This window comes from Miscanthus floridulus, chromosome 4 (assembly GCF_019320115.1).
Source record: "Miscanthus floridulus cultivar M001 chromosome 4, ASM1932011v1, whole genome shotgun sequence".
NCBI classification, from domain to species: Eukaryota; Viridiplantae; Streptophyta; class Magnoliopsida; order Poales; family Poaceae; genus Miscanthus; species Miscanthus floridulus.
This window is the reverse complement of record NC_089583.1, coordinates 74,899,151-74,926,464: the sequence shown is the minus strand read 5'-3', so window position 1 is coordinate 74,926,464 and position 27,314 is coordinate 74,899,151. Positions and strand designations below refer to the sequence as shown.

At 47.2% G+C, this 27,314-nt stretch overlaps 1 long non-coding RNA gene across 1 annotated transcript; it reads right to left on the bottom strand.

Annotated features, from left to right (window-relative positions):
- Positions 1-340: 340 nt before the first annotated feature.
- LOC136551744 (uncharacterized) lies at positions 341-3,458 on the bottom strand. The gene is made up of 3 exons (XR_010782665.1): positions 3,009-3,458; positions 2,740-2,883; positions 341-680 (listed from the first exon to the last, which is right to left on the bottom strand). It is a non-coding gene; the product is annotated as an uncharacterized lncRNA (long non-coding RNA).
- Positions 3,459-27,314: the final 23,856 nt, after the last annotated feature.

Here is a 27,314-nt window from a genome sequence, read left to right as displayed (position 1 = left end):
TTGTAATGTCACACTAGTGAGCAAAAATATAATTGTTCGCCAGACACTTCCTAGCTTGTATATAATTATGGTAGTAAGTTTGTACTACTTGATTTCCAGCTACTCACTTTGTCTTGTAATATAGTGCATTCTAGAAACTTTAAGATAAATTAAGAGAGAACATAAAATACGCATGTACCCTCATTTTATTTCCTAATCAGAAACTATCATCAACGTGATTAATGGTGATTGATTGATAAATGGAAAGTATTCAATATAAAATTGGTTTTTGTCCTCTAGAATGCAATATATTTGAGGACAATTTTTAAGTGCTAGAATGCACTATATTACAGGACGGAGAGAGTATTTCATAATGAATATGTTTTAGTACAAATTGGTTTCCTACTTTTATCCAAGAAGTTTCCATGGTTCACTAGACAGGCTAGCATGGCCAGTCTCACTAGGGTTTCACGAGAGTTTTATTTGCATTTAGTAGGCTGTCACATATGCATTTTTATGACATGATAGTGTTTTAATGAAAAGAGAGAAGAAGTGAGTGTCGGTATGAAATTTCGTCCTGTGTCGAGGGCACACAAGCAAGACGGAAGGGTCTGCTTGATGGAGCTGTAGATCCACCTGGCTTCAACGCAGGGATGGTCGATCCTACGTACTCCTCCTGAGATATGCCAGTCAATTTGACCCTGCAATTGACAAGGAGAGAAAGCTAATCAGTAATTTAAGGCGAAATATGCCGGTGTTACCAGACAGTTCCTGAATGTGCGGCTCTGAGAGCCGATATGGAAGGAGATAGACTAAATAGTTGATTCCAACATACTCATAAGAATAAATTAGTTAAAGTCCATGGGGTTATGGAAGAAAAATCGGTTATCATTCAGGATGAATATCGTTATTTAGATAAATATTAGTCAATGGTAATATGATATCAATAATAATTAATTTATGCTAAGCCAATGACTACAAGTAACCGAATCTCTTTTTATATAGAATAAGCAGCTCATCATCATTTAACCATTTAATAAAGGTAAATCTAATGAACATATTAGATCTCATCTACCGCTATGACCAGTGGGGCATGATGCAGAATCATGCAGGTCAGTAGAAACAATAATAGACTTGACGACCCTAACTTATTACTGATATCAGTGGGGCATGAGACAGAATTATGCAGGCTGTAATATAATAATAAGATTATGGGGCTAACACATCTTTCAACCTATCTCTACTTCAATGGTCGCGTGACGCGAACGACATGTGTGAAAGCACTCGATATCGGCTAAAACAGCTGATTCAGGCATAGCGCACAGTTAAGGTCATGCCCTATCAGGAATAGATCTACCAAATAACGATTTCCACTCCATAGTGCTAATAGTGGGGGTGTGAGGCAGAATCACATAGGCCGTGATAATGGGCCATGGAATGGTTTTCATTAGCCAACAGATCTATTCAAGACCAGACACGCCTTAACCATACACTATACACGATTAAGATTGATATAAAACAACCGATAAAACATAACTCATCGTTTAAGATATAAATTGGATCAGTTTAGATTAACAAACGATAGGTTAAACGGGATATAAGGCCGATCTAGATCAATCCTAATCGGGCGAAGTGATATTGCTGTAATTAAATAAATAATAGAAGCAATAAGCAATATCGGTAACTTAATGAATCTATCCGAAGGAGTGCCACCCTTAGATAGAGCCGATAACTTGACCTTAATCTAGTTCGAGCAGTGGAGGTCGACCGGATCGATGCAGCCGTACGAACAGAAGTATAAGCCATGATGGTGCTTACAGACGAGCCGAAGGTTGGCCGGACCGATGCAGCCCTTGCTCGCTGAAGAACTCATCCGAGATCTACTCTACTCCTACTCCTAAGGGGTGGCCGGAGCCGAAAAAAGTAAGTAACTTATATTTGATTGATTGTGTGTCCTTTACAATAGCCGAGGTCTAATATTTATACCCGGAGCCTAAACATGAATCCTACTCGAGCACGACTCGTTATAATCTTTGGCATAGAAGAAAACATTTCTAATTTAAGATAACTTAGACCCTAATCTTTTCCTTTTTTAGAGTCCGATATGTAGTTTTCTGGCGTCAACCGTAGCTCATCATTGCTATCTGCTGACGTCATCCAAAGAGATCTGATTCTGGAGTCGTATCTGAATCAGCTGATATCGATCGTCATGCAATCGATTTCCTTGATCGACACAATTTTGAAAGCTTCGAGTTCCCGCGTTTTTCTCTCCAAATTTTGGTGTAAACAGTGAGTTTCATAGGGATAAAACTTTCTTGGCGCAATTACCAAAATCTTAGAAAATATTTATAAAACCATGGAATGAAATTTTACATTGAAAGTGGGTGTTTCGTCTAAGTTTCATTTTATTCTATATGACATGACAGTCTTAGAAAAACAACACAATAAAACTCTCCGATCCGTCCTAGCCTGTACATGCAATTGTGGCTTGTTCATACGATATTGTTGCACTCCTCAACTCCTGTAGCGTGCATGCACACAAGCATTCACACGTACATAAGTAATACTTAGCTTAGCACCAGTCTTAGATTTATCATTAAGATAGCCGGCCTCACCACTCGCCATATATAGTACTATTATTTTTTATCTGTTCATAAACATATACTGTTTTTCTCTATACCAATATGATATACCTTTGGTGCTATAGTGGAAGTGATAGTATCACAAAGTTTCAACCGAAAAGAGAATCTTAACCCTAACCTGATTAAAGCTTTAAATTTCCATTCTTCCAGGTACTTTGCAGCGGCGGCCATATGCCAGCTTGCGTGGAGCCTGTCCGTCGCCGGACGTACTGGACGTCTACGCCACGCTGGTGAAGCGGTCGCTGCAGAATTCGGCTGTCCTCTGTGCTGGGCAAAATTTGTCAGGGGACACCGTTAAAATGTGTCCTTTGCTACAAATCACTAAAAAAAAAAACTGTATTGGCTTAGACATCCTAAAATGTCACTAATATGCTGTAGGACACTAACCTCATTATTATATTTGATTTTAATAGACAACCACGCGAACTGACGAATGTGCCCTTCGCCTTTTATTCTCTAGCCGAAGGGAAGGACGGATGTTCCTCGGTTCGTTCGCTCCTCGCATAGAAAAATACCGCGAGCAGGCGGCGACGCAACGCAGCCTCTGCGTAGTCCGCTCTGGGCGCCGATGCAGCTGCTCCGCTCGCTGCGGAGCCTTCCTCGGCGGCGATTGGGCGCCGCTGCTGCTCCACTCGCTTCAAGGATTGAGTGGCACGCGACCCGGCACCCCGCTGCTTCGCGCGCCGCTGCAGGAAGCAGGCACTGCTGCCGTCGCGCAGCTGCCGCTAGGGGCCGCCACCGCCGCAGAAGGACGCTGCTGCCGACAACTGCGGGCACAGCTGGTGGTGGAGAGGGTGCGCCGCGCCGCCGCGGCCTCTCGTCCTTTTTCCGTGCGGGAAGAGAAGGATAAGGCAAAGGGGGAAGGGCATATTCGTCATTTTGGTGTTCGTCTTTTAAAATCAGATAAAATAATGAGTTGATTATAGCATATTAACAAGGATTTATGATGTCTTTTGGCAATGACAAATTTTTTGGTGGTCTGTGACAAAAGCCACACTGTAACAATGTCTGTGAGCAATTTTTGCCTCTGTGCTTTGGCCAACGGTGACATCCAGCCTGTTCGCTGGTTGGTTTTTAGGGCTGGTTTAGGCTAGCTGGTGCTGGTTTGTTGTGAGAGAAAAATATTGTTGGCTGGCTGGTTTAGGCTGGCTGAAACCAAAGCGAATGGATGATCGTAAGTATTAGAAACATGAGCACATTCTTTGTTTCAATTCATCTCCATGTACGTGCAGTAGTCTTTAAACGTTGTAATAACCTTGATTACACAGGTCACAGGTGTCCGCAGGTCTCACCGCAGCGTCCGAGGCGGCAGGGGTGACGATGTACTACGTGAACAAGGGCTAAATTAAATTTTGCCCCTAAGGGCACGTGCTCAGCAGGAGATAATTGTCTCTCCTGGGCATGAATCTCGGTGCGAATTTTGTAGTCTACGACATAAAGGACATGTCCCTTTAAAGATAAAAAAATTGCCTTGAGTCCATGTTTAGTTCTACCAAAATTCAAACTTTGATACTATACAAAAAGAAGATTCTCTATCACATCAAACTTGCGGTACATGCATGGAGTACTAAATGTTGACGAAATCAAAAACTAATTGTACTTTGCGAGACGAACGTTTTGAACCTAATTAGTCAACGATTAGACAACTGTTACCAAATACAAACGAAATGCTACAGTACGCCCGCTAGTGCTGCTGCTCCCACGTCACGCCACGATGGCTTGAGGCTGCCGCTGCCGCTGCCGCTGTCGCCGCGGGGTATCCCGCTGCTGGGCCACCTCCACCTGCTGGGCACGCTGCCGCATCGCTCGCTGGCGTCCTTGGCGCGCACGCACTGGCCCGGTGCTGCTGCTCCGCCTAGGCCGCGTGCCCACCATCGTGGTGTCCTCCACGGGCCGCCGCCGAGGAGGTGATGCCGGCGCATGACCTGGCGTTCATGAGCCGGCCTTAGTGAGCCATGGCCGAGCGCCTCCTCTACGGCCGCGACGTCGCAGTTCGCGCCCTACGGCGAGTACTGGCGCCAGGCGCGCCGCGTGTGCGTCGTCCACCTCCTCAGCGCGCGCCGCGTCGAGTTCTTCCGCCGCGTCCGGGAGCAGGAAGTCGCACTGCGTCGCCGCCCGGGCCAGCGCCGGCACCGGAGGCACGGCCGTCGACCTTAGCGAGCTCCTCACCGAGTATGCCAACGCCGTTGTGTCGCGTGCCGCGTTCGGCGACGAGAGCGCGCGCGATTGAGACACGTGCTGCTGTCGGGCAAGCGCGAGCAAGCTATCGCGTCAATGGCAGGACTGAGCCTTGGGACGGGGACGGGGACGGGGAGGCCCACCTGATGGTGAGGTTGGTGATGTAGACGACGGAGGGCGTGTTCTCCTGGAAGAGGCGCACAGTGGCGAGCTCGTCCTGCCTGCAGCATCCGGGGCATCACCGAGGACCAGTGACGCGGAGGCGAGCGCCATGATGTGGGAGCCCGCGGCTGATGACAGCAGCCGCCCCACGGCCTCGGCGAGGACTAGCTCGTGGAGCCAGTCGTAGCCGCGCCCACGGCCACAGGCAAGGGGAGGGCGAGCGAGGAGGCGGAGGCGGGCGCGGGCTTGGTGGCCGCGGCGCGCGCGAGGTGCCTGAGGAAATGACGCAGGCAGGCGTGGCGGCGGGAGCGGGGAGAGGAAACAAGCTGTGGCGAAGGATGCGGCTGTGGCGGCGGCCATCGGGGCTGCTGTTGCTTGTGTTGTGCGCGGGGGGGGGGGGGGGGGCAGGACAGTGGAGCGAGCGCAGCCGCCAGCGACCGGGGGTGTTTGGATGATGAGTGGATGCGCTGCGTTGCTGCTGCCTGGTGCAGTGGCACTGCTTGCCTGGCGCTTTCCTACTGTCTGCTGGCTCATCAAAATCGCTCAACGTCGGTCAAAACAGACTTGCCCCTGCTCCAGATGCTAAAAGTGAACGTTTTTGACAGTTGGGGTACCGGTACTAGACGGTTTTGTAGTTGATGGTTAAAATTAGACCAATATAATAGTTGTGGGACCAAAAGTGGACTTAATCCTTAAATTTTCTATAGGTATTTAAAAGAACACTGTGCTTAGAGGGGGGGGCACAACCCCCTGGTTCCGCCAAGTGGGCACTTGACTTGTGCAATTTTTGCAAGGGGGTGTTGCCGTTGGGCGTTTGCCCGTTAACGCAGTTGGTCTACGTGCGTGGTGGCAAATTTGTAGAGGCGCTGAATGGACTCCTGACGAAGATGATGTCATTGGAGTAGCTGCGTATAAGTATTGATGGCCTGAATGACGAGTCCAAGCTGCAATTTATGAAGGATCTTGGGAACCTGAGCGAAGCCATGTGGTGCATGGTCCACGCACCGTCCCTCTTCCTCGGTCTCTAGGCTGCTGCGGCGGGGAAGCTTCATCATCTCGTCTCCATTTAGATACCAGCAATGTCTCCGTTTATTAGATGCTAGACTACCGTGACTATGTGAAGGATCAGAGACCTACGACTATGTAAATAATGGGACCTCTAATATGTTAACAGTTTTCTATAAAATAGGATCGGAGTACCTCATGTTCCTGACACAGTACACGCACCTCTCATTGACACTCAGTCAGAGCCTAAGCTCTGGTTCACTAACTTCACGAAATGTTAGGTTAGCTAGCTAAAAACCTCATGGTTTGGGGCTGGTCAACTAAGCTCTAGTGACCACCGAAGATATCCGATGGATGATCAGGCCGAGCTGGTCAAAGGCATCTAAGCTCCGGTGACCATTGGAGGGCTTCGATGAGTGCAAAAGCACTCCACCGAGCTATCTCTTCAAACTTTTTTTTTCAAATGGCTACTCCTTAGGGCCTCCCATGGGATGACCAACACCTTTAGAACCGAGTTAGTATTTTCAAAGGGTTTTCTCTTGCCTCCTCATTGTGCCACTCAATCTAATACACATGCATTGCTAGATCTCACCTAGTGGCATTAGATAACCATATCAACCAAAGATTTCCTTCTTTATAGTATGGCTATTGTCGGTGCTTTGAGTTGCCACCGACAAGTAAATTTTTAATATTACGCATCTGGCTCAGATGGTGTGCTAAGAGGACACGAGGTTTATACTGGTTCAGGCAGAATGTCCCTACGTCCAGTTCATTATTGCCGCTCATGTTACTAGCTATGAAAGTTTCTAGTAGGGGTTACAAATGGGCGAGAGAGGGATATGTTCCAAGTCTCTAATGGAAAGGGTGAACGGGTGCCGAGAGCTCGGTTGCTGCTCGGTTGTATGTTTGGGGTTCGATGAGTTGATCAGATTCAAGTCTCCTATGATGTGTTGCGATGAGTGCTGATGCCCTCTAATGGGACGCCCTGCTTTCCCTTTTATAGGCCAAGGGAAAGCAGGGGTTACAACGGGGGGAAAAGAGGAGAGTCAGAAGGAGAAGTGGTCCCCTAGGATCGCTGGGTCCTTCTTTTCTTCTATGCGGGTCCCGCCGACCCTATAGACGTCAACAGGGATAGCTTCATGTCGTGGCCCTGTCCATCACTGGCACCATGCGCAGGCGTCATTTGCCGGTCATGGCGCTCCACCCTATCCTGGCAGACGTCATGGTGAACTGACATACCCGTCAGTGTTCATACAGGGGTTAGGCAGAACAGCACTGGTACGCCCGACGTTGTTCCTAATGTGAACCCTCAGGTATGGCCCATCGTGGTCGCAGGTTACATCGAGGCGTGCCAGTCTCCTTCCTAGTGTCAGAGCTTTGAAATAGGCCCATACACTTGGACCTGGCGTATGGGTCTCCGTCGGGCGAAACAGAGCCCCCGGCCTTAGGGTCGGGCGAGGCGGAGTTCCTCCCAAGAGGCCGGGGCGAGGCAGAGTGCAAACCCAAGGCTCAGGTGAGGCAGAAGACCAAACCCAAGGGTCAGGGCGAGGCAGAGCCAGCATTTAGAGGCTAGGCAAGGCGAAGCCCACGGTCTCGGTGTTGGGTGAGGCGGAGCCTGCCCCTAGGGGTCGGTCGAGGTGGAACCTACGACCTTAGGTGTCGGGCAAGGCAGAGCCAACCTTAGGGGTCAGGCGAGGCTAGAGCCTGTGGCCTCGGTGTCGGGCGAGGCAGAGCCCACAGCCTCGTTGTCGGGCGAGGCGGAGCCCAGCCCTCAGGGGTCAGGCGAGGTGGAGCCCGTAGCCTCAGTGTCGGGCGAGGTGGAGCCAACCCTCAAGGAGTCAGGGTGTGGCGGAGCCCGTGGACTCGATGTCGGGCGAGGTAGAGCCACCCTCAGGGGTCAGGGCGAGGTGGAGCCCACGGCCTCGGTGTCGGGCGAGGTGGAGCCCACGGCCTCAGGTGTCGGGCGAGGTGGACCCAACCCTCAGGGGTCGGGCAAGGCAGAGCCCGTGGCCTTGGTGTCGGGTGAGGTGGAGCCACCTTCAAAGGTCGGGCGAGGTGGGGCCAACCCTTAGGGGTCAGGTCAGGCGAAGCCTGCGGCCTCAGTGTTGGGCGAGGCAGAGGCAACCCTCAGGGGCCGGGCGAGGCAGAGCCAACCCTTAGGGGTCAAGTTAGGTAGAGTCTACAGCCTCAGTGTCGGGCGAGGCGGAGGCAACCCTCAGGGGTAAGGCGAGGAGGAGTTCGTGCACCTGGGGTTCGGTTGGAGCTGTAGTCGCGCTCTTGACTGCTCGGACGAATCAATGTTGATGGTTATTAGTTCCTCCTCTTCGGGTACCCTGCTACTGGTCCCTGATAGCTATCTATCATAAAACCATCCATTCACTTCTCTACACAGTTTGGGCCAGTGAAAATAAAAGCCATATAGCTTATTATACCATTGCCTTCGGACTTTTCCTTCAACTCCATCTATCTCCATCTTCTCCTCTCATCTCAAGCTCTTGCACTTCATTACTAGCCACCTCTTCCATAGCCTTCATATTGTTCAAGCCAAGCATGTGGACTGAACCTAATAATCATTCATCTAAATGGAACATGTTATTAGTCCACTAATATTGCCACTCAAATGTCAAAAGAAAAAAGTCTACATAACCCCCTCAACTATTTAGAGTGGACTACTTCACCCCTAAACTATAAAACCAAATTTTCTACCCCATGAACTCTCTAAAACCGGTCAAATAACCCCTAGGTGGTTTTGGACAGTGGTTTTGCTACAACGACGGTGGTTTTATATTTTCTTTTTTATTTATTTCCGTTAAATCTTTGAAAAATCATAGTAAATCACAGAAAAATCATAAAATGGAAAATCTAATTTTGTTCGACTCCACATAAGTAGGTCTATACAGTGAATATATAATATAGTATTCTTTAGTATAAAGTTTTTGGTGTAGCTTTAGATCTATACTTTTCTATAATTAATTGGAATAACTCATAGCTGTAGCTTCTATTGTCCAATTGTGGTGAAATTTTTATGGTGGGCTAATTATTATATGCTTAAACTATAGTAAAAATTTGATACTCATTGGATCTTGTATAACTTAGTTATAGATAAAGCATAGATTTAACAATCATAATATGGCTATTGTCGGTGCTTCGAGTTGCCACCAACAAGTAAATTTCTAGTATTACGCGTTTGGCTTGGATGATATGCTAAGAGGACATGAGGTTTATACTGGTTCGGGTAGAATGTCCCTACGTCCAGTTCGTTGCTGCCGCTCATATCACTAGCATTGAAAGTTCATAGTTGTAGCACCTAGTTGTAAAGACAACCAAATACACACTATATGTGAGCCTAGAAAGTCAAATCTCACATATAGCCATAAATAAGGGTAATATCAAGAGACAATACCTATTACATAACGTATTAGTAAAAGAAAAGTACCCTTAGAGTATAGACAACGGAAAGTCAACTCCGATCTTCAGGCGAAGACTCTAAATCCACAGGGACGACTAACTGGTTGACCATAAGACTAACTCCTCCAGACTAGCAATCTGGTACCCATTCAGGATTTTTATCCAATGTATAGAAAAGTAAAATAAGCGTAAGTACATGTCGTACTTAACAATTATATCATGGGGTTCATGAGGCTCAAAAAGGCTGACACTGGTTTAACTGCGATTAGCTTTAATAGATTATCTTTTTAAGCAGTTGGGTGGCAAAGAATTTATCATTCCCATAAACACATGATCAGGTAAACATGAATAATGTATAGCATAAACAATCAATTATTAGCATCATCATTATCCATTAGTGATCATCTCTATTCCATAAGGGTCCAAGGCCGCTCGTGTCCGTGAGCACGGCTGTTATAATAGTTTTACACTCTGCAGAGGTTGTACACGTTCACAGTGAGTCGTCATTTACCCTTTCGCCCGAGGTAACTAATCTCTTGACCCACTTCCAAGGAAGATCGGCAGGGTTCACTATGAAGCCTTTCAAAGGATTCGCCTAACAAGTTAGGGCCGCTAGGCGTATGTGGCCCCTCTCTAGGAGTGGCACGCGTGGGCATCGCAGCACGGTACACACTTTCCAGCAGCAACGGAAACATACCCTGCACCTTAAAGGTAACCACTAACAAGCTAGAAAAGATCCTCATACTGAGCTAAAGCCAGAGCCATATGGCCCTCACAGCTGTACTATAAGTCCCGGATGATCGCTTACAGATAAGTCCTTAGGGAGAGGAATCTGAAGCATATAAACACTCCAGCCCCCTGTTTCCATGTTACTAAAAAGTCATGTTTTAATGTTTATTGCATATACCATTAGTCAAGTTACAAGATCATGGTTTTGATTAAGCACTAGCAAAAACTATCCCATGCAATATCCCAAAGGTATCAAGGTACAAGTTATCAAATATCTAGGATATCCTTATTGGCAAACAAGGTAGACACATGCAATATGAATTAAGTGTTTAAATGTGAATAGGTAACAAGGATGGTCCCATGCTATACTTGCCTTATACACCGATCCTTCGGTAAGCTTTAATCTTCATGTCCTTCTTCTTCTTTTGGATCACCACGTGTATCTCACCGACTGGACGTAATTCATAGAACACCACACAAACATCCATACACATACATGCATAGAATACAATTGCGTCTATATCAGAATAGTACACCAATCATAGAAAAATAAGCAAAAGAGTTTGAAACACGATTCTACGTATCACTACGATCACACAGTTGCGAGAGGCACGCTAATCGGAGCTATAGTTAAAAAGTTACAACTACCGAGAGATTTGCTTAATTCGTGGAAAAGAAAACTACAGGCTTCTTTTATGTTAACCGTATGAATTCATATATAAAAGATATTTTATAAATAATATGGATTGAATTAAGTCAATTTTAGATTTAAATTATAAAACAAAAGTAAAACATATTATATTTTATGTATAAAACCCAGTTGCATAATCATTAATCAAGATATAATTTAAACCATGATTTTCATGAAATAGTAATATAGTAAACATCATTACCAATGCGTAGATTTCGTCGTTATGAAATAAATGCAACTTGAACGGACTATTTCAATGTTAAAATGAATAAGTTATGATTTAAACAAGTTTTACTTTGGTTAATTAATAGATTAAATCTACTCATGAATTTCAAGTGTTGAAAACATGCCTAATAGTTGTATAAACACGTAGAAAACGTAAATATGGTCCTAACGCAATTTGAACGGGACAAATCGGACTTAAAACGCAAAAGTTACACATGAAATATGGTTCAGTGGCATTTCTATAAATATCTCAAACTCATTTTTGAACTAAAACACTTAAGAATATGAATTTAAATGGATTTTGGACTACACGCACTAATTCTCAAAACTATAGGGGCTAAAACAGAAGAAAACAGGACCTAAAAGAAATCCTTTTGAGGACCTGTTTGGCAGGGCTCCTCTCCGGCTCTGTTTTCTTGAAGGAGCCATTTTTCAGTAAAAAATAGAGGAGCCGGAGCCGTTTTGGAGGAGCCACAATTTGTGGCTCCTCCAAAACGGCTTCGGCTCCTCCGGAGGAGCCCCTCAGGAGGAGCCGTGCCAAACAGGTCCTGAACTGATTTGGATCGCGGGTTATTTAACTGGAAACCTAGGGGCTTTACTGCAAAATGTGCGCGGCTTGACTGGATGTTGACTGTGGCTGCTGACCAGGCGACACATGGCGGCCGGGGATTGGGTGGTGCACCACGTGTGTGGTGGACACGCGCTGACTTGGCGCGGTGCACCGAGTTCACGGGTCCGGTGGACCGGTTATGTACCGAACAGGTACGTTGTAATCCTGGCCATTCCTTTAAGATCTGATGGCGCAGGGCGCACGGGAGTACCTATGGCGGCTACAGGGCACCTCCGGCAAGCCTGCCATTGCCGGCGGTCGTCGGGATGGTGCTCGGGACTCCCACGATCGAAACAAAGAGCACAGGGATGATCTACAGAACATGGTGAACACGGTGGAGGCGCTACTGAGGCGAGGGAACGTGGTGAGGTACTGAGTCCACAGCGGCGCCATGACTGGTGGCTCGGACGCTTGCCGAAATGGCATTCTAGTGCGCTATTTGAGGAACGGAGGGCATGGAGAGGTGAAGAATCTCACTGCGAATCGATTGGAAGGGAGCTTGGCGTCTAGGAAGGCTCCGAGGGCACGATCGTCGATGGCGGCGATGGCTGTAGAAAGAGGAAGATGCAGGTGAAGGAGAATCCGAGCAATCCATGACCAAAATGCGAAATCGAAGTTACCTATGGGCGCGGGCGAGTACGGCGGTGCTCACGGGCGCGTCGGTGTCGTGGATAGCGCTCGGGAGCGGTGGATGGCCGGCGGCGGTGAGCTATTGGACGCGAGCAGAGGAAAGGGGAGAAGGAGGGGCAGTGCGGCTGGGCTGGCCGGCAGGCTAGGCCGATTGCTGGGCCGAGGGCACAAAGGAGGCCGGGAGTTGGGCTAGAAGGGAAGAAAGAGAGTTTTTCCAAATCAATTTCTTTTCAATTTCTTTTCTTTTCTTAATTCAAAACAATTTCAAATATGATCCAATCAAGTATAAATATGATTTAAAATACACTTTTTAATTCAAACATAAATGAACCAATTTTGGGTATGTTTTTTGAAATTAACTTTTTAAGTTCTTACATTTTCTAATTCCTTTTCTTTCCTTCCTTTTATTTCAAAGCCATTTTTAATTTCATTTCAAAAGCATTCCAAATTACTTTGGAGTTTGGATCACACCATTCATCACAATAAATAAAATGCAACAACATGTATGCTCACACATGTTACTACTTTATGTTGAATTTTAAATTAATGAAAAATTTTATTTTCCTATATTTCATGTGCACAAAATTCATGAATAAATCATTTTAACTCTATTTCAAAAGAGGCAATTTTTAGGGTGTTACAATTCTACCCCCCTTAAGATGAATCTTGTCCTCGAGATTCGGAAGACGTCGACTAAGAGATGGGAATACTCCATCCTTGGATTCTTCTTTACTTCCTCGTGTAATTCCATCGTCTTGATAAGAATTCCGTCTTACTTCGCATACATTTGAATCTTACTCCAAGTAATTTGCCTAACTAATTCCAAAATTTTGACAGGTACCTTGAACAACTCTTAGGTAACCCTAATCACTAGGCCATAATTCTCTTTTCCTCATATGTTCACCATCCAACAGAGCTTCCTCTTGAATCTTTGGGTACCACCACGCTTTCGCTGCGCAAACTAGAACATAGGACACTTCATTTTGCAAATTCCTCAACTTGGCTACCCCCTTAAGATAAGGTAAAGTAGGGGATACCAAAGCATAGCTTGCATCGTCTTGTGATTGAAGTCTACTATTGTCCAGAAATTCCTCATGACTTTTGATCATCCAAAATCAGAGATATGAACTGATAAAGATAGGCAGCTTCGAAGACGGGATAGGAAACACCAAAGAAAACCGTAACCCAACTATTTATTTCATTAATCCTTATACCTTAAACCTATGAACTAAATGAAATTGTTGGAACACCCAACAAGATCATTGCAATCATTACAAAGATTCAAAACAATCATAAGCATAATGACAATTCAACAAAACACTTAAAGATGCACAACTTAATCATGGACTCAACTTGCGATACTATCATTTTTATTACATAAGGGGCACAAATTCCTAATTCTTAAAAATGGCATGATTATAGGGACATCTCTCGCATGGGAGTGACACATCATCCACTACATCAATTTCATCATGGGCTTCCTTTATATTGTGTGTCACCATCGCTTGCTGGTGGTAGTCTTGTATTGACCTAACTCTGGCTACCTCCATGGCATAATTGTTGATCCTTCTATGGGCAAGATTTAACATAATGTCCTTCCTGCTGGCAATGATAACACTTTCTCTTAGCTGGATCTTTAGTGATGTCATACTCCATAGAATTATTGCTTAGAGTATTATTAGCTTGCTGACTCTGTAAATTCATCTTTGTTTGACTAGACCGCTTTTTAGCTCGCTTGATCTTTCGGGGTTGAAACTCCGTGTAGGTGATTGTCCACCCATCTATACATACCTCATGTGGAAAGAGTGGAGTAACCTTAGCTTGAGAAACTTCTAATTCTTTAGAGTCCAAGTTTAACTGACTAGGGATTGGAGCTGGATGTGATGTTGTAATAGAACTCGAATGTTGATTTCTTCCTGATTTTGACTCTGGTGAGACCTCCCTTCTCTTCTTATCCACATTGTCCTCGGGTATAGGCTGAATACCTTCATACTCAATTCTTTCTCCTAATGGTGTGGTTAGAAGCATCGAACGCTGGGCATACTTGATCACTCCTTTACATGTTGACATCCATCCCATTCTAAGAATAACATCATTGTCCACTAACTCTAATACAATAAGGTTTGCTTCAAATTTTACTCCTTTGATGTTAAGACTAACTCTTGGGCATATGCGGTTTGCCTTCATTGCTCCTCCTGGGGACTTAACTATCACTGGTTTCCTCATTGGAAGCATAGTTATCTTATGTTCCTTTACGTATGCACTAGAGATAAACGAATGTGAAGCTCTAGGATCAAATAGCACTATGGCAGAAGCTGAGTTTACTGGAATGAAACCATACACAACCTCCTTAGCTCCATGAGTAGTAGTCATATCCACATTATTCAATCTTCATTTGATGTAGTTTCTCTTTGTTTTACTTCCTTGCTCCTGTTTCTTCTGGACCTTCTGTTCTTGCTTCTGTTGTGGGTGATCCTGCTATTCATGTGCCGTCCTTCCAACATCTTCATTGGACTTCATATTCCTCTAAGCTTCTATTGCTTGTCTCTTCACTGGTCCCTTTGGTATGTTGGTTTGACCTTATGGCAAGCACTATTGAAAACTCCTAGGTTGAGTCATTCCTTCTGGTGCTTGTTTTTGCATAGCTACAAACTTCTCCTTGTTGAATGCAGTCAAGGACAACGTAGCTTGGTCCTCCTGACCTTTGATACCAGTGGTCTCCTCATTATGATCCATCTATATAGACAAAGATAGAGGATTGAGAATAGAGACAGTTTTCATAACAAACAGAGGCTGAAGTGAGCATAAATTTTAGCAAATAGCAAGGTTGGAGAGAAAACAAGAACTAAGCAAGATAAAAGCATGCTAAAACATCCAGTTCTAACTAGGCTTGCGTCCTACAGTCACCATTGCTCTGATACCACTTTATAGCACCCGGTTTTAAAGACAAAACCAGATACGCACTATATGTGAGCCTAGGAAGTCAAATCTCATATATAGCCATAAATAAGGGTAATATCAAGAGACAATACCTATTACATAACGTATTAGTAAAAGAAAAGTACCCTCAGAGTATAGACAGCGCAAAGTCAACTCCGATCTTTAGGCAAAGACTCCAAATCCACAGGGACGACTGACTGGTTGACCACAAGACTAACTCCTCTAGACTAGCAATCTGGTACCCATCTGGGATTTTTAACCAATGTATAGAAACGTAAAACAAGCATAAGTACATGTCATACTTAACAATTATATCATGGGGTTCATGAGGCTCAAAAAGGCTGACACTGGTTTAACTACGATGAGCTTTAATAGATCATCTTTTTAAGCAGTTGGGTGGCAAAAAATTTATCATTCCCATAAACACATGATCAGGTAAACATGAATAATGGATAGCATAAATAATAAATTATTAGCATCATCATTATCCATTAGTGATCATCTCTATTCCATAAGGGTCCAAGGCTGCTCGTGTCCATGAGCACGACTGTTATAATAGTTTTACACTCTACAGAGGTTGTACACGTTCACTGTGAGTCGTGATTTACCCTTTCGCCCGAGGTAGCTAATCTCTTGACCCACTTCCAAGGAAGGTCGGCAGGGTTCACTATGAAGCCTTTGAAAGGATTTGTCTAACAAATTAGGGCCGCTAGGCGTATGTGGCCCCTCTCTATGAGTGGCACGCGTGGGCATCGTAGCACAGTACACACTTCCCAGCAGCAAAGGAAATATACCCTGCGCCTTAAAGGTAACCACTAACAAGCTAGAAAAGATCCTCATACTAAGCAAAAGCTAGAGCCATGTGGCCCTCGCAGCTGTACTATATGTCCTGGATGATCGCTTACAGATAAGTCCTTAGGGAGAGGAATCTGAAGCATATAAACACTCTAGCCCCCTGTTTCCATGTTACTAAAAAATCATGTTTTAATGTTTATTGCATATATCATTAGTCAAGTTATAAGATCATAGTTTTGATTAAGCACTAGCAAAAACTATCCCATGCAATATCCCAAAGGTATCAAGGTACAAGTTATCAAATATCTAGGATATCCTTATTGGCAAACAAGGTAGACACATGCAATATGAATTAAGTGTTTAAATGTGAATAGGTAACAAGGATGGTCCCATGCTATACTTGCCTTACACACTGATCCTTCGGTAAGCTTTAATCTTCACGTCTTTCTTCTTCTTTTGGATCACCACATGTATCTCACCGACTGGACGTAATTCGTAGAACACCACACAAACATCCATACACATACATGCATAGCATACAATTGCATCTATATCAGAACAGTATACCAATCATAGAAAAATAAGCAAAAGAGTTTGAAACATGATTCTACGTATCGCTACGATCACACAGTCGCGAGAGGCACGCTAATCGGAGCTACAGTTGAAAAGTTACAACTACCGAGAGATTTGCTTAATTCGTGGAAAAGAAAACTATAGGCTTCTTTTATGTTAACCATATGAATTCATATATAAAAGATATTTTATAAATAATATGGATTGAATTAAGTCAATTTTAGATTTAAATTATAAAACAAAAGTAAAACATATTATATTTTATGTATAAAACCCAGTTGCATAATCATTAATCAAGATATAATTTAAACCATGATTTTCATGAAATAGTAATATAGTAAACATCATTACCAATGCATAGATTTTGTCGTTATGAAACAAACGCAACTTGAACGGACTATTTCGGTGTTAAAATGAATAAGTTATGATTTAAACAAGTTTTACTTTGGTTAATTAATAGATTAAATCTACTCATGAATTTCAAGTGTTGAAAACATGCCTAATAGTTGTATAAACACATAGAAAATGTAAATACGGTCCTAACACAATTTGAACGGGTAAAATCGGACTTAAAACACAAAAGTTACGCATAAAATAAGGTTCAGTGGCATTTCTGTAAATATCTAAAACTCATTTTTGAATTAAAACAATTTAGAATTTGAATTTAAACGGATTTTGGACTGCGCGCACTAATTCTCAAAACTACAGGGGCTAAAATAGAAGAAAACAGGACCTAAAAGAAATCCTTTTGAACTGATTTGGATTGTGGGTTAATTAACTGGAAACCTGGGGGTTTACTGCAAAACATGCGCGGCTTGACTGGATGTTGACTGTGGCTGCTGACCAGGCGACACGTGGCGGCCAGGGATTGGGCGGTACACCATGCGTGTGGTGGACGTGCGCTGACTTGGCACGGTGCACCGAGTTCACGGGTCCGGTGGACCGGTTATGTATCGAACAGGTACGTTGTAATCCTGGCCGTTCCTTTAAGATCTAACGGTGCAGGGCACACGGGAGTACCTACGGCGGCTACAGGGCACCTCCGGCGAGCCTGCCATTGCCGGCGGTCGTTGGGATGGTGCTCGGGACTCCCATGATCGAAACAAAGAGCACATGGATGATCTACGAAACATGGTGAACATGGTGGAGGTGCTACCGAGGCGAGGGAACGTGGCGAGGTACTGAGTCCATGACGGCGCCATGACTGGTGGCTCGGACGCTTGTCGAAATGGCGTTCTAGTGCGCTATTTGAGGAACGGAGGGCATGGAGAGGTGAAGAATCTCACTACGAATCAATTGGAAGGGAGCTTGGCGTCCAGGAAGGCTCCGAGGGCACGGTCGTCGATGACGGCGATGGCTAGAGAAAGAGGAAGATGCGGGTGAAGGAGAATCCAAGCAATCCATGACCAAAATGTGAAATCAGAGTTACCTATGGGCGTGGGGGAGTACGGCAGTGCTCACGAGCGCGTCGGCATCGTGGATAGCGCTTGGGAGCGGTGGATGGCTGGCGCCGGTGAGCTGTTGGATGCGAGCAGAGGAAAGGGGAGAAGGAGGGGGAGTGCGGCTAGGCTGGCCAGCAGGCTAGGCCGGTTGCTGGGCCGAGAGCACGAAGGAGGCCGGGAGTTGGGCTAGAAGGGAAGAAAGAGTGTTTTTCCAAATCAATTTCTTTTTCAATTCTTTTTCTTTTCTTAATTCAAAACAATTTCAAATATGATGCAATCAAGTATAAATATAATTTAAAATACACTTTTTAATTCAAACATAAATAAACCAATTTTGGGTATGTTTTCTGAAATTAACTTTTTAAGTTCTTACATTTTCTAATTCCTTTTCTTTCTTTCCTTTTATTTCAAAGCCATTTTTAATTTCATTTCAAAAGCATTCCAAATTACTTTGGAGTTTGGATCACACCATTCATCACAATAAATAAAATGCAACAGCATGTATGCTCACACATGTTACTACCTTATGTTGAATTTTAAATTAATGAAAAATTTTATTTTCCTATATTTCATGTGCACAAAATTCATGAATAAATCATTTTAACTCTATTTCAAAAGAGGCAATTTTTAGGGTGTTACAGTAGTAGGGGTTACAAATGGGTGAGAGAGGGATAGGTCCCAAGTCTCTGATGGAAAGGGTGAATGGGTGCCGAGAGCTCAGTTGCTGCTCGGTTGTATGTTCGGGGTTCGATGAGTTGATCAGATTCGAGTCTCCTATGATGTGTTGTGATGAGTGCCGATGCTCCCTAATGGGATGCCCTGCTTTCCCTTTTATAGGCCAAGGAAAAGCAGGGGTTACAATGGGGAAAAGAGGAGAGTCACAAGGAGAAGAGGTCCCCTAGGATCGCTGGGTCCTTTTCTTCTATGCGGGTCATGCCGACCCTGTAGACGTCAACTGGGACAGCTTCACGTCGTGGCCCTGTCCGTTACTGGCACCATGCACATGCGTCATCCACCGGTCATGGCACTCCACCCTGTCCTGGCGGGCGTCATGGTGAACTGACATGCCCGTCAGTGTTCGTACGGGGGTTAGGCAGAACAGCACCAGTACGCCCAATGATGTTCCTAATGTGAACCCTTAGGTATGGCCCATCGTGGTCACGGGTTACATTGAGGTGTGTCAGTCTCCTTCCTAGTGTCAGAGCTTTGACCCAGGCCCATACGCTTGGACCTGGAGTGGTTGGTGGTGGTATGGGTCTCTATCGGGCAAGGCAGAGCCCCTGCCTTGGGGTCGGTCGAGGCAGAGTTCCTCCATAGAGGATGGGCGAGACGGAGTGCAAACCCTAGGCTCAGGTGAGGCAAAGCCCAAACCCAAGGGTCGGGCGAGGTGGAGCCAGCCCTTAGAGGTCGGGCGATGCGGAGCCCATGGCCTCGATGTTGGGCGAGGTAGAGCTTGCCCTTAGGGGTCAGGCGAGGCAGAACCCATGGCCTCAGTGTTGGGCGAGGCAGAGCCCGCCTTCAGGGGTCAAGTAAGGAAGGGCCCGCCCTTAGGGTTTGGGCAAGGTAGAGCCACCCTTAGGGGCCAGGTGAGGTAGAGCCCATGGCCTTGGTGTCTGGCGAGGTGGAGCCAACCCTCAAGGGTTGGGTGAGGTGGAGCCCATGGCCTTGGTGTTAGGTGAGGCAGAGCCACCCTTAGGGGTCAGGCGATATGGAGCCAACCCTCAGGGGTCGGGCGAAGCAGAGCCCGCGGCCTCGGTGTTGGGCGAGGTGGAGCCAACCCTTAGGGGTCAGGCGAGGTAGAGCCCATGACCTCGGTGTTGGGCGAGGTGGATCCACCCTCAGGGGTCGGGCGAGGCAGAGCCAACCCTCAGGGTTCAGGCAAGGTGGAGCCAACCCTTAGGGGTCGAGCAAGGCAGAGCCAACCCTTAGGGGTCAGGCGAGGTGGAGTTCGTGCACCTAGGGGTTGGTTGGAGCTATAGTCGTGCTCTTGACTGCTCGAACGAATCAATGTTGATGGTTATTAGCTTCTCCTCTTCGAGTACCCTGCTATTGGTCCTTGACAGTAGCCCCAGAGCTTTCGGAGGAGTAGAATACTCCTTCGGAGGTTTTTCCAAATAGGAGTACTCTAAGGGCCATGGCCTTCTTTTGTTGCCCATGGTATGTCCTAGGGATGGTGATTTGCTCTCATTGAGGTTGGACCCTTCGTGGCTATGGCTGTGAGATTTTGGTGGGTTGGAAAAGGTCTTTCCTGATTTTCGCACCCCATGAAGGTCTGTTGTTCTGTGACCGTGCGTCCGGTCTCCTTGTGAGTCTAACTTTCCTCGAGCCCTACGTGTAGTGGGAGTCTGGTCTAAGGTCAACTCGCCTTTGTGATTATCACCCCATCAATGGTTTCCGCAACCGGAGGGGTGAGCCATGCCCTAATTTTCATCTATGGATGAGCCATGGTGCTCGGTGAGTTGTTAGCTGGCTAGTTCGAGTGGGGTCCCGGCATCCCGTTCATGGGGATCTGGCTAGGGTTAGCTTGGTGACTGACTTTAGATTCTCAACGATCAATCCATATAGTTCTCAACTCTGTTCGACCAGTCTCGAGGGCTCTCTACCTTTCTTTAGGGAAAAACCATGGATCATACCTGGCCGAGACTCGATCGTGGGCTGGGATGCCCATGGCGCTCATGCGCCTAGGTATTGGCTACTTATGGGCCCATTCCTTTCCATCCCTTACCCTAAGGGTGCTCGGAGCGGTTGTCGAACCCATTGATCGGCCCACCTTCGAACTCCTAGGCCTAGGCGGGCCGTAGAGGTGTTTTTTGATCCATATTCCTCTTACTTGTGATGAGTCATGGCCTGTCCAGAGAGGCGAAATGTTTGGCGAGTTTTCTAAGGGAACGAACATAGATTGCATGCGCATTTCCCATGATGAGATGTTGTGGCTGATCGTGGCAAGCGTGGAGATCTAGGTGGGCGGTCGGTTTCCTCGCACCCGTCGCCCCTATAAAACCAAAGGGTTCACCCCTCGGGTTCCATACCTTACATCCTTGCCTCCGTTGCCACGACTACCGCCACCAATCACCTAGGGTTCCCCATCTCTACATCGCCACCACCGTTGAGCCTGCATCCATCCTCTCCCCACCTCCAATGGATCCGTGGTGCCGCTCTGACATCACCTTCTAGCGCATGGAGGGCCTCATCCATCGTAGTCTTCTTCGTGCGCAGACCTCGGCCGAGGAGTGGTTGTTGCTTGATGTGGAGGGTCTGCCATCGTCGCCTGATGGCTATGTGGTGTCGTTCACCCACTTCCATGAGCGTGGGTTCGTGACCCCTGCCTACAGATTTCTTTGGGGGCTGCTACACTACTACAAGATCAAGCTACATCACCTCAATCCCAATGGGATCGAGCACATGGCTGTGTTCATTGCCCTATGTGAGGGATTCCTAAGGATTAGCCCCCACTTTGATTTATGGAGGTACTTCTTCGCCGTCACCTTCTAGAAGAAGAGGGAGAAGAGTGGCAGGCAGGAACTACACATGCCGATGGGGTGCGCCGGTATCCAACTCTGGAACAACCAGGTCGGCGAGCACCCACCGATGCGATTGTCGATGTCCAATAAGGGGTGGCATTCGTAGTGGTTCTACCTTAAGAACGACGCTGCTGCCCCTCTGTTAGAGTTCACCGGCCGCCTGATCAAAGAGGCCCTAGAGTCATGGAGGAAGTGGGGCATTTTGGAGAAGGATAAGAAGAAGATCCGAGACCACATCACCGCCATCCACATCCTGAAGGAGAGTGGCATAAAGGGGTTGGGCATCATCAGAGCCTACCACGCAAGGAGGGTGGCACCATTGATGATGCGTGTGCTCCTACTGTATGCGATGGCGCCCGAGGCATCATTTGATGGAAGGACGCTTGCCGAGGGAGCGCTCCCCCACTTTGAGGTTACGCAATGCATTAAGGAGGCGATGGAGCCTTCATGGGACGATGCGGGCACCCCCCTCGATTTTGTCTACCCGGTGCTAGGGCTTCCTCCAATTTGGCTGAAACCAGGCCATGTCGTCTTTGTATGTTTCCCCTCCTCATACCTCCTCTTCAATTGATTTCCTGACCCCTTGATACTAACTTTGATAGGGATAGGATGAGGCGAGGGACCTCATCTTCGTGGATCACCCGGTGCCATTGCCGAGGGATTCGTCCATGAGGGCAGCAAATCATGCCAAGGGTGAGCGGCTGAGGAAGGCAAAGGAGGACAAGAGGAAGAAGAAGCAGAAGAAGCTATAGGCACGGGAGCGAAGGGAGGACACCAACAGTGACAGTGATGATGATGATGGTGACGACGTCGAGGTAGTCGACGACATCGAGTGGGATGACCTAGAGAACGAGGATGTGCTGATAGGTATCGGTTCGTCCTTACAGGAGTCGGGGCCCTTCCCATTCCATGGAGGGGAGGGCACGTCCGGGGAGCCAACAGAGATGGGCCATACCATCAGCATGCCCCAGGAGCCAATAAGGGCGGGTAGCTCTGTTGCCGTGCCTAAGGTGCCCATAGAGGTAGGTGGCTCTGCCATCGTGCCTCAAGATCCAAGAGGAGCAAGCCCCTCTGCCTAGAAGCAGGGGCGGGCTTAAAACAACCTCACCCGGACAAGGCATAATAGAGGTCGGGGGTTCGCCCCCAAATGTATCTACTGCCCAACGACACTGAGGTGAGTCATCAGCACCTCTGTTTTCCCCTATTTTGGTCAGATTTCATCGTGACTTATGCTTTTCATCTCTTGCAGCATTGGGAGGCAGCGTAATCCTTTGGTGCTGGCACCAAAGAAGAACATCGTCCTTCAAGCGAGGTGGCAGCCGTCGGCTGTCATCATGCCCATTTTGGGCAGGAGCAGCACCAACATGACTGTGTCGTCGGTCGGTTAGGCGCTGCCCATGATGGCGCCCATGCCCTCGGCAGGATGGACAGACGTGGGGGCTCAACGGATGCCTTTAGGGGTCGCAAAGCAGCCGGCGATGGCGATGATACCACTGTCGACGATGGGGCATACACGGTGGCCGACCACGCTCGTGGCACCAACCGTGGTGGGCGTGATGCAGCCGGTCAGGACCCTACCGACATAGGCGGAGGTGGCAGTGACTATGATAGGTGGGTCACAGCCGGGCGCTATCGTGGTGGTGCCTGGGGAACTAGCAAGACCTGCGCCACCGGTGGTCTAAGTGACGGCGTCTGGCATGGGCCCAACGGAGGGCGATGTGGCCGAGGGGTCCTCGGAGGTCATGGTGCTGGGAGAGGAGTCAGCATCATACCACTGACACCTTCCATTGCTGGAGGGAGTGTCCTAGTGGGGACATCATGGTGAGAAGGGTCAACAGCGATCAGAGCTGGCAGGGAGCCATCCCTGGCCCTGACATTGGTGGGTAATGACTCGCCTATGCTAGGCGAGCCCCTGCTCCACTGGGCGAGTCTAGAGGATCCGATGTTGATGCTCTTCACTCTTGACGCCGCCGCAGAGAGCATAGAGAGGGAGAGCCTTGATGTGGGAGTTGCGTTCATGCTCAAAGCCCTAGACCACACCCAAGGTGCCTTGCGCGACGTTGTCATTCCCTCCGGCTAGGTATTCGCTTGACCCTACTTCTCACCTTTTTCTTTCTTTATATATTTTTTGTATTCTGACCATTGTCTCCCTTCAGTCCCTTATCGCTCGTAGCCGGGAGATGTCTTGGTTCCTTTGTTATCAAAAGAAAACCTAGGACTGCTTGGTTGAGGAGGCATGGCTACGTGGGGAGGTGACTGCTTAGCTTATTGCCACCTAGCAGAGGGTGGCCGAGCTGACTCCCCTTGCCAAGGAGGCGGATAGTCTTCAGTCGCGGGTGGCCAAGGCCGTTGGCATGCTGACAAGGCCGAGAGGGCGTTCGAGGCCCTATTAGTGAGATCATGGTTAGGAAGGAGCAGGATGAGCTGCTTCAGAAGGACGCCAAGACCTGCCAGTGGATCCTCGACCTTCTGACCAAGGTTGAGAAGGAAAGGCAACTAAAGCTAGGGGCTGAGGAGAAGCTCATGGACCTAGAGAAGAGGGCGAGTCTGGATGTCATGGCAGTCGCCCGGCTATGCAAGGAGCGAGATGAGCTACTCCAAACCATGGAGAGGCTCCGCTCGTAGTGTGGCATGGCTCATGAAGAGCGTGACCAGGCCCTCCGAGAGCGTGACCAAGCCTACCAAGAGTGCGATGACATGTAGCAGAAGGTTGGCTCCCTCTAGGTTGAGCTTAGGAACGTGACGACCTAGAAGCTAGAGGCTGAGAGCATCTCTACCGAGCTAGCCATGGACCTCGCCGACGTGAGGAGGAATCTTCAGGCAGAGAGCGATGAGCTCAGTATCCTAAGTGCCACCCTCGGAGTGGTCTACGATGACCTTGAGGTGGTGCGATCGGAGGGGACCAGCTCACTCACGGACCATGCTGTTGAGATCACAGCTCGGGTGCGCCAGCTCGAGAGGAACATGCTTCACGCCGGGGTCAACCAGTCCTTTCATGATTGCTCGTTCTCATTACAGGGACAGCATCGACCTAGAGATGATGAGCCATGGCTTCATGCCTAGCTATGAAGCCCACAAGATGGAGGAGATGGAGACGGTGGTGGCTCCCCTTTCGTAGGACCTGGTAGACAAAATAGAGAGCATAGTTCTCCCCCGGAGGGGTTAGTTGGCCAGATAGGTCGGGCAATCACTCATGTAACAAGCAGACATGCTCCGACCCCTCTGTACTATCTAAACAAGCTTATTGTTTTGCTTCATTTGATCAGGTTTGTTTTTCCTCCCTTTTTATGTGTGAAAAGGGGTTCATGTGTTCTGACCCATCCATTTGTTAAGACGACAGGGCTTGAGGTGTAGGAGGAAAACTCTGATCATGCTGGTAAGCAAGAGTGCCATAGCTACTGGGGCATAGGTTTCTTGTAGTCCGACCGGCCTTGCTCAGTCGTTCGTTTACGCAGACCTAGCCACTAAGTTTAACGTGAGGAAGAGGTTGGGTGCAGCGACTACTTCAGAAAGGGTGTATTTATACCCTTATCAGCCCTAGAGTGAGGTCTGACACCTTGCCATTGCTAGGGTTGGGTGTCACTAAAGATCGAGGAGAGGATAGCGAAATTAGTAAGAGAAAATATCTCTTGTTTTTGCACGTACACCCTCCCTAGGTTATGCACCATCGTTCTATGACCACGTGTTCGGTCTCCTTGCAAGTTCAACTTTCCTCGAGCCCCCACGTGTAGTAGGGGTCTGGTCGAGGGTCAGCTCGTCTTTGTGATCGTCGCCCCATCCATGGTTTCCGCAACCAGACAGGTTGAGTTAATGTCACTTGCCTCGATGGCTCAAGTGACATGCTCGGTGAGCTCCCTAACGAGCATGTTCGAGTGAAATCTAGGTCCATCATTGGTGATAGGGTCAGTATAGCCCTCATGTGGCATTCCACTGCTCCTTAACCCACCTCCTGGTTGATGCCCAAGCCGTTCCGGAGGGCGACTCAGGTGGCCCAATGGCCTCCCCTCAATGGAGATTCTATGGGCTCGGTTCGAGGTTAGGATCAAATGAGAAGGTTGAGACGACCATGTCTGCTTCTAAGAGGGTCGGGCGAAGGCCGCTAGGGCTCATCTTCTACCAATGCATCACAAAAAATCATTCTCTAAATAACCATAATAATAACAAGCAACCTAGAATTAATTAAGTAACCCTAAAACATCGCAGAACCATACGAACAAAATATACCAATAGATAGATTAGGAATTTAGGAATCTAACAAAATTTATTTCACAATAAATAAATAAATTCAAATGAGCTCTAAGAAAGAAGAAGATGATAAGGATGGATAGGTCTTGATTTAAATGAATTTAGGAAGAAGAAATAATGGAATCAAAGCTTGGATGAAAGAGATATTGATTTTACCAAGTGGCCGCTAATTAGTCCCATAAAGGGTGATTAAGGAAAATGATTAGTGGCATTTGGCTAGCTAGTCATGTGAATTGGATTTCATGTGATGGACTTGGAGTGGGTCTTTGGTCATGAGTGAATTAATTCAAATGATGGACTTTGAGTGGTCTTTGGACTTAACAAGCACATCAGGACTGGAGTGTGCTTTGGGCTAAACGTGCTTGGCCGTGGGGTGCTGGTTCATTCTCGTAGGTCAAGAAAATATTAGAGAATGAGAAGATTATTTGTAGACTAGCTACCTCAGCTGATTATTGCAGCTCAGGAGAAATCGATAGATGTAGCTTTCACGGGCAAGAACAGAGAAACTTGATTTGGGAGAGCAAGATGGTGGGTGGCGGAGTGGGACGGCTCGGTGGCTTAATGTGTCCTTTTAAAGACAGGAGACATAGGGATGGAATTAAGCAAGAGGAGGATAAGGAGGACGGCGAGAAGGTTAGGCATGGGTACTGTGAATGAACCGGAGAAGCGTGCAGTAGTGTGCCGTTGTACTTGAGACTTCAATGTTGATAGATGAATGTGGTGTGTAGTAGACCATGGACCTAGATGTATGTACTAGCTACTAAAGCTTTGCCTTGCTGTGTTAGCTCTGGCTGGACAAATGAAGTTTCTCGTCAACCACTCATCAAGTCTCAAACGGGGTCATCGGTCAAGTCTACTTCTGTACCCAAATTCAGAACGACGATTGATTGCCATGCAGCGGACGCACCTCTCTATGCTAGCGCGGTCACCAGGTGCAGCGTGCACATGCCTAGACGGTCGCCCTGCATGGACTACAACTCAGCAGCGCCCTCACCTAACGTGCAAAGACACGACCAGCAGCAACACATGGAAGCGGCAGGAGGCGGCCATCCGCTGTGCATTGACCTGTTAGTCAAAAGCAGCGGCTTGTGCACATGTGCTGCTCGGATGAACAGTGTTTTCTATGGTGAACAGTGTTTTGTACGGTAAAAGTGTTTCCTATGGTGACCAATGTTTTCTATGGTGAACAGTTTTTGCCACATTGATCAGTACAAGACGTGCAAGATGCAGTGAACCGTGTTTACTTCATGCTACAGTATTCTACGTTGCTGTAGTGCTAACGCATGGAAAGGGTCTAAGCTGCGTTTGCAAAGCAACTGAGCAGCGAGCAAGCGGCGTGCGTAGCAGGCAGAGCTTGTGATTGAGATTAATGTGTAGCATGTGCGATGCTACTGCCGGTTGGTCATGTGCTGCCAACTTGACTTGCTTGACACGACAAAGTAAAAGCATTGCGTCTTTGCCAAAGAATATACTGAAGCGTGCTTCACAGGCTTGCGAGTGCTGAGTGCGTGCATGGGAAATTAAGGAGGAGAAGAATAA